Below are 10,361 nucleotides of genomic sequence, written 5' to 3'. Positions count from 1 at the left end.
CAGCTGCTGGTTCATGCGTTCGGTCTGGCCATTCGATTGAGGGTGGTAACCTGAAGTGAGAGATGGTTTGCAACCGAGAGCAGAACAGAAAGCCTTCCATACCTGAGAGATGAATTGGGGACCTCTGTCCGAGAGGATTTCCTGGGGAATGCCATGAAGCCGGAAAACATGTTTAATTAGCAGCTGAGCTGTCTGGAAGGCCGTGGGAAGTTTTCTGAGGGGAACTAGATGGCAGGATTTCGAGAAACGGTCAACAATGGTTAGAATGGCGGACATACCTCGAGAGACAGGGAGACCGGTGACGAAATCAATGGCGATGTGGGACCAAGGACGCGAGGGAACAGGAAGTGGTTGAAGCAGGCCTGAAGGAGGTTGGTGTGAGGCTTTGTTACGGGCACATGTGGGGCAAGCCAACACATACTCCTTTACGTCTCTGTGGAGAGTGGGCCACCAGAAGCGCCTGGAGATGAGAGCAACTGTCCTACTCACTCCTGGATGAGCGGAGAATTTAGCGGCATGCATCCACTGGATAAGACGGGACCTGACAGAAGATGGGACATATGTACGGTTAGACGGACCGGTACCTGGATCTGGTTCAGTGGCTAGGGCTGAGTTGATGAGATCCGTTATCTCCCAGTTGACCACTCCTACGGTACATGAAGCTGGGAGGACAGGTTCAGGTGTCTCTGGATGATCGACGGAGTAGAGAAGAGAGAGAGAATCGGGCTTCACGTTCTTGGATCCGGGTCTGTAGGAAATGATTAGATTGAATCGTGAGAAGAAGATTGACCACCTGGACTGGCGAGGATTAGCCTGTTTAGTTGACTGGATGTAAGCCAGGTTTTTGTGGTCTGTCCACACAAGAACCGGGTGCTCAGCTCCCTCCAGCCAATGCCTCCATTCTTCCAACGCCAGCTTAATAGCCAGGAGCTCTCGGTCACCCACGTCATAGTTCTGTTCAGCTGAAGAGAGCCTACGGGAGAAGAAAGCACATGGATGTATTCTTTGATCTGAGTCAAGCCTCTGGGAGAGAACAGCTCCAACACCGGAATCTGAAGCATCCACCTCTAGGATGAACTGTTTTGCCGGATCAGGTTGAATAAGTACAGGTGCTCTGGAAAACAAGGATTTTAGTTTCTCAAATGCTGCTTGAGCCTCAGGAGTCCACTGAAAAGTTCGTTTAATGGAAGTCAGAGAAGTTAATGGAAGGGCGGTTTGACTGTAGTTCCTTATGAATCGACGATAGAAATTAGCGAACCCTAAAAACCTCTGTAACTGTTTTCGGTTCTCAGGAACTGGCCAGTCTAAGACTGCTTTGATCTTGTCCTCAGAAGGTTTTACCTGGCCGCCCTCGAGCACAAACCCCAAAAAGGTGACTGAAGGTTGATGAAATTCGCACTTCTCGGCTTTCACAAACAGCTTATTCTCCAGTAGTCTCTGTAAGACAAGACGGACATGTCTCTTGTGTTCATGGAGGTCCTTGGAATAAATGAGAATGTCATCAATGTACACAAAAACAAACACGTTGAGGAAATCTCTGAGAACATCATTTACTAGGGCCTGGAAGCAGGCTGGAGCATTTGTTAGACCGAAGGGCATAACCAGGTATTCGAATTGGCCCAAGGGTGTCTTAAAGGCAGTTTTCCATTCATCGCCCTCTCGTATCCTAAGGAGATGATAGGCGTTTCTTAAGTCCAGTTTGGAAAATACTGTAGCACCCTGTACTGGTTCAAAAGCAGAGGCGAGAAGAGGCAGTGGGTATTTGTTTTTAATGGTGATCTGGTTCAAACCTCGATAATCAATGCAAGGTCTCAGGGAACCATCCTTCTTGCCCACAAAGAAGAAACCGGCGCCCAAAGGAGAGGAAGAAGAACGGATTATTCCAGCAGCTAATGATTCGTTGATGTATTTTTCCATAGTTTCTCTTTCGGGTTTGGAAATGTTATACAATCTGCTGCTAGGAAGAGGAGCACCTGGTAAAAGTTCAATGGTGCAGTCGTATGGTCTGTGTGGAGGTAGGGACGTCGCACTGACCTTACTGAAGACGGGGGCTAATTCATGGTACTCAGAGGGAACTGAAGAAAGGTCAGGAGAGTCCATCTCCCCCCCACCTCTAGGAGGCCCCACCATAGGGGCAGCGGAACGGAGGCATGTTTCGTGGCACGTAGTAGACCATGATTCCAGGAGACGTTTAGTCCAGTTAATGTGTGGGTTATGCTTCTCCAACCACTCGAACCCGAGGACCAGTGGGGAACATGCAGAGGGAAAAACAAAGAAAGTTATTGTTTCTCGGTGGTTACCTGACAAAAGTAGCTCGAGGGGTTGGGTTTGGTGGGTAACACGATGGAGTCTTTTTCCGTCTATAGCGGACACACTGAGAGGCTGAGAGAGGGGAACGGTTTTAATCTGGAGTTGCTGGACGAGGTTAGAGTCGATTAGGTTATGCTCACAACCTGAGTCGATGAAAGCGGAGAAAGAGAGATTTTGGTTATCACATAAGAGTGTGGCTGGCAGCAACAATCGAGGAGATTTTTTAGTGTTTATTTGGCCCGCCAGACTCCTCAGATCCTCTGGCGGGCCCCGGCTTTTGATTTTGCCGAGCAGGAGGCGATGAAGTGTCCACTCTCACCACAGTAGATACACAGTTTACTTAAGAAACGCCTCTGTCTCTCCTCAGGAGTGAGCCCAGTATGTCCCACCTGCATAGGTTCGAAATCCCTTTTGCCTGAATGAGAGGCCTGAACAGGCAATGGTAGAGACTGGGGCTTAGACCTCTGAGTGGGCATCTGCTCTGTAGAGGGAGAACAAACAGTCACGTTATGTGAGGCAGAAGAAAAATTACTCTGCTTCCTAGAACTGTTTCTGGCTCGAATTCTGTTATCTAGTCTGATGGAGAGGCGAATTAAATCCTCGAGGGAGGCAGGTTCATCGAGGGTTGCGAGTTCATCTTTGATCTGTTCGTTTAAAGCCATGAAGAAGGCACCTTTCAAAGCGCTTTGGTTCCATCCGGAAGCTGCCGCCTTAACCCGGAAGTTAATTGAGAATTCAGCCACCGAAGAATTACCCTGTTTAAGGTTGAAAAGAGCTCTGGAATCAATAGTTTGGTCAGTCTCCTGGTTGAAGACCTGGGTAAATTCAGCAATGAAGTCAGAAAAATGGCATCTTAAACTGTCGTCAGTGGCAAATCTTGCCTGAGCCCATTCCAAGGCTCTTCCTGTTAACTGAGAGAGAATGAACGTTATCTTCTTGTGATCTGTGGAAAAACTACCAGGGGAGTTCTGAAAGATCAACCGGCATTGGAATAAAAAACCCTTACAGTCTTTCATGTTACCGGAGAATTTCTCTGGGAGACTAGGACGGAACTCCGATGACGTCACAGGTTGTGACCTCGGGGGCGGGACTGGACCCGGAAATGGTTGCTGTACGGATGCTGCATTAGCGCTGTTTATGAAATTAGCACAACTCTGTAGCATTTGGTTATGAGTTCCAACTAAATGGTATAACTCACGGAGCGTTTGGGTTTGTCCTTGTAGTTGAGCATCCTGCTCCTCCAAACGACGGGTGAGGTGATCTGCTGGGCCTTGAGTTTGGCCGCAGTGTTCTGTCATGGTGGGTTCTCAAATGGAGACCCAGTTATGCAGAACACCACTGACACAAGGATGGAAAGTTTAACAGTTTATTAAAGCACTACACACAGAATGTACTGATTCAGGTTCTGGTCTGGGTTCTGGTTCACCGGAGTCTGCGAGGGAGACAGCACAGTTAGTGACTGCTGGCAGGGTTTGATTTCCACAGGTTCTCTGATTGTACCTTGAGGGTTCTTGAGGTTTACTTTGGGAGAGTCACTGTTGGTTCTGGAGAAGAGTTTATCAGCAGAGTCCGTTTGCTGCTTCAGCGTCTCACGTCAAGCTTGAGCAGACCTTGGCTTAGGTTTCCCAGCTCTAGTCCAGAGCTGCTTGGAGGTTCTCTGAGATTCTTCAGGGTTTGGCTCTGAGGGTCGGCTTGGCAGGTTAGCTCTTCCTGAGCTTTCACAGAGGAGGCACGGGTTTCCTGGAAACACAGAGACAGTGGTTAGAATCCAACCTGGATTCAAAGTCATGGAAATACAACAAAGATCTAGGCTTTAGCGCTGACCAACTGGAACAACACTGCGGCGTTGAGGCAAGGTCTGAAGACAGCTTATATAGTGGATCCTCTGATGATCTAGATGAGCTGCAGCTGTGCAGGAGGCTCCCTCAGAGGATCCACGGCGGACTCTGCTGGAGAAAGATGGGATTTTCTCCAGCTCCCAACAATAGCTCATTAAAACAATAGGCATGGTTAGCATATATATATGTATATACATATATATTTATATATATATATATATATATCTGGATTCCACTGTTGCAATTGGCAAAACTCTGGGTCTCCACATCATGCAGCAGCGGTGTGCAGTCAGGGCCTTCATAGTCTTCAATCAGAACCACTAACCTACATTGACAACCTAAACTTTAATTTCCTTCTATCCAACCTCATTAACTTATTCCAAACAATCTGGCCTTTTCATTTTGTTCCGTTTCTTTTGGCTGTTCTTCTTCCATTACATTTATGTGGTTGCTATATTTTTTGTCCAATCAGCTTTAGTTCTTTGCTATATCAATCAAACCTGCCCAGGGCGTTCAGAATCAACAGAACTGGCCAATGTTAGCTTATATAAACTTATGCATTAACTCGAGCAGCAATCCTTTCCTTTGCCATCTTTCTCTCCTTTGCAGCTGAAGAGCTGCTTGCCTTCACTTTTAAACACATTCTACATGTTTTCATTTCTGAAAAATGTCAAATCGATACTCCACTAATAGTTTTTCATAAAATTGTTATGCACGTTTTAAAGTCTGAGCGGACCTACTTAGACTTGATTGAACTAATTCATAACAGCCATTGTGAAACCAAACACTCAGAATTCCCGACCTTAGGCTTGATCAATCTAGACTTGCGGAATTGAATCTGAGTTTGTTCAACCTGCTTTGTGAAACAGACCACTATAATCAGAAAAGCAAATTGTGAAAAGATCCTCTGGATCATAATGATTACCAATTACTTATATGACTGATACACGTTTTGATGGACCAGCCTGACCTGGAACCCTGCATTGGCTGTGTGACATGCAGGAGTTTGGCCCCCTTACGGTACCCGAGACTATGTCTATATTATGGCCGTATGATATTACGTATCCACCAGCTTCATATACACCTTCAGGGATGCTGAATGGCTTGAGAAAAATACAGTAGGTGGAGCTGTCCATCAAATGTCCAGCATCCTTAGGCACTTGATGAATAAATGCATCATTCTAGCATCAACATAGAAAAGAAATATTTTATGCCATTGCAGATGAGTCAACATCTAAATTTCATATTCATCACCTCATCTATCAATCTGTCTCTCTGTCTGTCCGTCCGTCCGTCAGTCCGTCTTTCCTGTTCGCAGCAGCAGCATAAATGAGCAGTGAAAATCTTACACTCAAGTGGCACTAATGAGGCATTCATGGTAAACCTGCAGGTTAAAATTGAATGTCACTGTTAACAGGAAAATGGATCCTGCAGAGCAGATAATCTTTACGAGACTGAAACAGAAATGCTACAAAGTTTAATTTAAGTAGAAAAGACATTGAGGTATTGCTGTATATTTAGTGCTGCATGGGGATTTAGGGCTTTTGCTATTTTAAATGATTTCTCAGATGGCTAAAAATCGGTCTAATGTCACCCAGATGACTTACTTGTACTAATATGATGCACTTGTGGCATCATATTAGTTTTTTATGGTAGCCTATACCTCATGCCATTATTATATTTCTGTAAGATGAGTTTTTGTTCCTCACAGGAGAAATACAGCGTTCTTCGTACTGTGTTCATGATTTTGATCGGTCTGCTACCTTGAACTTGGCCTTTTACATGTGCACATTCACTGACTGATGATCAGTAAAAGCTGCTTTTAGTTTGCGAGTTGATAACCAGCTTACTGGTACCGCTGATCCTATTTGACATTGTTGTGAATTGGTTAAACTGGATAGGCTGGGAGTTATCCCACTTGGCTGAACTTGCTCTTTGATTACATTATTTAGTTTACAGTGGTGTCCCAAGTGAAAAAGTAAGTAGTAAGTGGAAGACTACAGGGGCAATTCCTCATCCTGGCAGTAATAAATTAGGTGTATCATCTTATGATGGGCCAAGATGAAAGCAGGATGATTTGCTTAAACAATTAGAAAGATGGAAGATTAAAATCAAAGTTTTAATTCATAACAAAATGATGAAGTCCAAAAAAAAAAATCACTCAGAAAAACGAGACTAAAAATACCACAAAAATGTCACAGTATATAACAGTATATAACAATAAGGTATTTAGGTGCTCTAAGCAAAGGCCACCATGTTTTGATCACTAAATGATCAAAACACGAATGATCACAAACCAAAAGTGTGAAATCAATTGTTAGGTTTACTAAAATAAAGCTAACATGCAAGCATAAAAACAGAACAAATGTGTCTAAATTAATCAATAAACCTTCAATTTGACTGGAAAAGTTTTTTGTGTTTGTATAAATAAGGGTGCTTGAGAGTTACTGACTTGATTTAAGCATTACCATTGCACCTTTAAAATATTTTGTATATTTCCTCTATTAAGCTACACTAGGGCAAACAAAATTTTATTTTTATATTATTTTAAGCTTTTCCTACTGATTCATCGACAGGATCTTTATGAGGAAATTGGTTATGTTTCCACCTTTGCTGGTAAATGGGAGTGGGACCTTGACCTCAATGATATTTGCTGTTTTCCAGGAAATCGATTACAAAAATCTTTACTTTGAAATACTGATGTTAAATGTAGGTCATTTGTAAATATTTTTGTACCCATCACCTCATTTCTTGTCAGCTGACTTTGGCTACTAATGCCTGGAAACTATTATTTGTACTTTTGTTAATAATAGAATTGGTCTTGAGTTTGTTTAAACCAGTTAGTTTAGATATTACTGCAACTAAAAAAAGAAGATGTTTAAACTTGCTAAATGTAAATCATTAACCATTTTCCTGATTACATCTGGGATGCCCAGGGACACACTGCGAGACAGAAAGCCTCCTTTATGGTTACCAGCCTTATTTTTCTAGCTCCTGACTGACCACTTTATATCAATATGGGGAACGCACACTGTCCTCCAATTTATATAGCACATCTAGCTACTATTGCTCAAAATATCTGTCCTTTTCCAAACTACGACCTCAATCCTCATTTGATCAGCGTGCTCTCCGACCCATCTTCCTCCTACCTGAGTGAGCATTGCATGACAGTGCAAAGATCGCTGACTCCCAGACAACTGGAGGACTTCACCAAGAGCCTAAATGCTACTTTGGAAGGGAGAGGAAAGTGAAGTTTGGGGCGTCCGGATTAGTGGCCCTATCTCTTGCTGTGCTATTTGAAACTCTTGCCAAACAGGCCAGGGGAGAGATGGTTTCCGAATCTGGGCCCATCCAGGGGTTATTTGTCAAAGATCCAAGAGGTTTCTACCCACCAGGTGTCTTCACCATGAGTAAATGTCTAAGACTTATACCTTAGCAAACAACCCCACTAAGATGATTGTGGAGACCGAGAGGTAAGTTTTAAGTGTTTGTACATTGCTTCAGTGCTTTCAGTTTTTTAGTTTGTGAACATATCTGGCTTTCTTCTCTTTTTAAGATGCTACAATCAAATACTGGCTGACGACCTAGCCATAAAACAACAGATAAAAAACAACAACTCACCATACGGAGAAGATATCACACAAATCAATTTAATGATAACCAAGCTGTTTGAGATTATGTTAAGGTGTTACCTCCGTCGTACAAGAATCTTAACTGAGACTTTAAGTGATTTTAATGCAACAATCAGTCCAAGCACTTTTACCATGAACTGTGATCCTGTGGCGGCGGACCAAGTGTTTATTGAATTTGTTAACTCTGACAGCTACACTGAAGAAGCCTTTCTGAGTTGCAAACCAAAAGATTCAGTGCCACAATCATGGATAGCCTACGTAGCTGAATTAAAGCTCACATATATCCTTTCCTTTGTTGATATTTTTTCAAATATTGAGGAGAAATTTCTTGAGCAAGGGCGGGATTTTGACTTATCAAATTGAGGTATATTTGGACTTGCCACTTGTTTGAAAACTTACCTAAAGGCTACTGTATGTACAATATTTAGTACTTGCGTGTAATTAGAGCATTGTAATAACCAAAAAACAAATGTTTTCTAATACAAAGCCTTCCCAGTATCATGACTCTCTTACTTTGCCTACTGTATTTACAATATAAAACTTATAGCAAAGCTTTAGCTTTAGACAGTACAGTATAATCAGTTTTTGTTTTGCAAAATCACATTGCTGAGCTTTTATCAATTACAAAATAAAGGAAGATGTGGAAAAGAAATCCTTTGGGGTAATATATAAATTATACTGTTTATGTTTTGCTCTGAAAATTGTTTTAACTAAAAAATAGAGCATATTTTATGGAGAAGCTGCTCCTATTAACTGTACACACACCAAACATCTGATGCAACACGCTAAGGGGCAGAACAGGGGACACCAAGCTTTTTAGGACTTTGAGCTACTTGGGTTCTGAGTCTTAGGAAGGATTACCAATACTGACATATGAAATAGAGGGGTCAGCATTCAACTAAATATCTAATGTAATAAAAATATTTTAATTGTTTCTTTCAGATTCTAATGTTCTGCTCTATAAGTGATTAAAATGTCATGGTTCTCCCCTTTTTGGGACTCTGAGTTTTTAGTTTTCAGTTATTAGTTATTCTGTTTTGTTGATCTTTGTTTCCTTTCCCCTTGGCTTCCTTCTAGTCAGTTCCACTTACACCTGCTCCTTATTTAGTTCATTAGTCCATCCTTTGTTCTGTTCCCCTTATATACTCCACCTCTGCAGTAACTCAGTGTTGGTTCCTTGATGTTGTATTGTTTTTCCCTTGTCTCTGGCTTCCCTTGTGAGTTTTCTCTGATGCTCTCTGGTATATTGGTTCTTAGTATTTTTTGATTTTTGGTTGTCTGCCTCTGTTCTTCATTAAATCTACAAGATTCACCTCTGCCTCCTGGTCTCTGCATTTGGGTCGTCAACCAACCTACATACAAATTATGACATAAAAAAAGAAGCAACAGAATAGAATAACATTTCACACTTGTTAGTTGATGCTGAGGGCAGCCCATGTGGTCCTTGAGGGTCCCTTGGTTCTCAAGGGCACTGAGTTGGTGACCTTTAGGGCAGACAACCATAAATAATTTGCTCAAATACAAACTAATTTGAGTCTTTCACATTATAACAAAGGGGTTTTATATATTTATGTCAAGTGCATATGGTGCTCTTTTAGTGTTCTTGGTGTATGTGGTGTCAGATACAGGAGTTTGCCATGCCACCAGGGAGGGTTGTCGGTTCAAGCCCCCGCTCCGGCTTTCAGTGTGGTTGTGTCCTTGTGCAAGACACTTCACTTGCGTTTCCTGCTGATGGTAGTCAGAGGGCCAGGTGGTGCTACAGCATCCTTGCCTCTGTGTAGCTTGCCACCACCAGTGTGTGGGTGTGTGTGTGTGTGTGAATGACTGAATGTAATGTAAAGAGCTTTGGTCAAGTCTCCTGACTTGGAAAAAGCACTATGTAAGTACTATACATGTCATTTACCATTTAACATTTCTTCATTCAAAACATATGGTCAGTAGGCACCTGAATATTTTAAACTAAACCTCAAACAGATGTGACATTAGCAGATGTCAGAATTCTAACAGAAGTGTGCATGCACAACAGATACTAATTGGGATTTTTGTGATTAATACAAGCAGTTTTATCTAAAACATATGCACATAAAACTACTCTCCACATCGAGATTGTCTTAAACATAAAGACTGTGTATCACAAGCAGAGGGGCCGCCAGGAATTTGGGGCCCCATGAAAATGAATGAATGAACAAATGAATATTTTGAGTTTTTTGAACTTTCAAGTTCAAAAACGTGTGCTCCCTATTTGGAATCTATAAAGATCAGTCCCCCAATGACCCTACAAAACCTGTCTTGAATGGCTTATTGATTTGAAAGCTTGTTTGTCCAAAAGGCTTCAAAGCTGAATGAGAACAAAACTTTGATGCTACCCTGACAACCTAAAAAACTCCATTTGACTTGAGCACACACCTGAGTTAAACAAAGAAATTATTTCAAAATTATTTTAATTGTTTATAAAATTGGCTGCGGTGCTTTGCAGCAAGAAGATTCTTGATTCATTTACTTATCTATGGTCTTTCAGCATGTTCTCCCTCTGCATGAGTGAGTTTTCTCTGGGTACTACGGCTTCCTCAAAGAGTCATAA

This window comes from Cyprinodon tularosa, unplaced genomic scaffold (genome assembly GCF_016077235.1).
Source record: "Cyprinodon tularosa strain WSP-4 unplaced genomic scaffold, ASM1607723v1 ctg45, whole genome shotgun sequence".
Classification (NCBI taxonomy): Eukaryota; Metazoa; Chordata; class Actinopteri; order Cyprinodontiformes; family Cyprinodontidae; genus Cyprinodon; species Cyprinodon tularosa.
The sequence above is the reverse complement of the archived record's forward strand: the minus strand, read 5'-3'. Positions refer to the sequence as shown.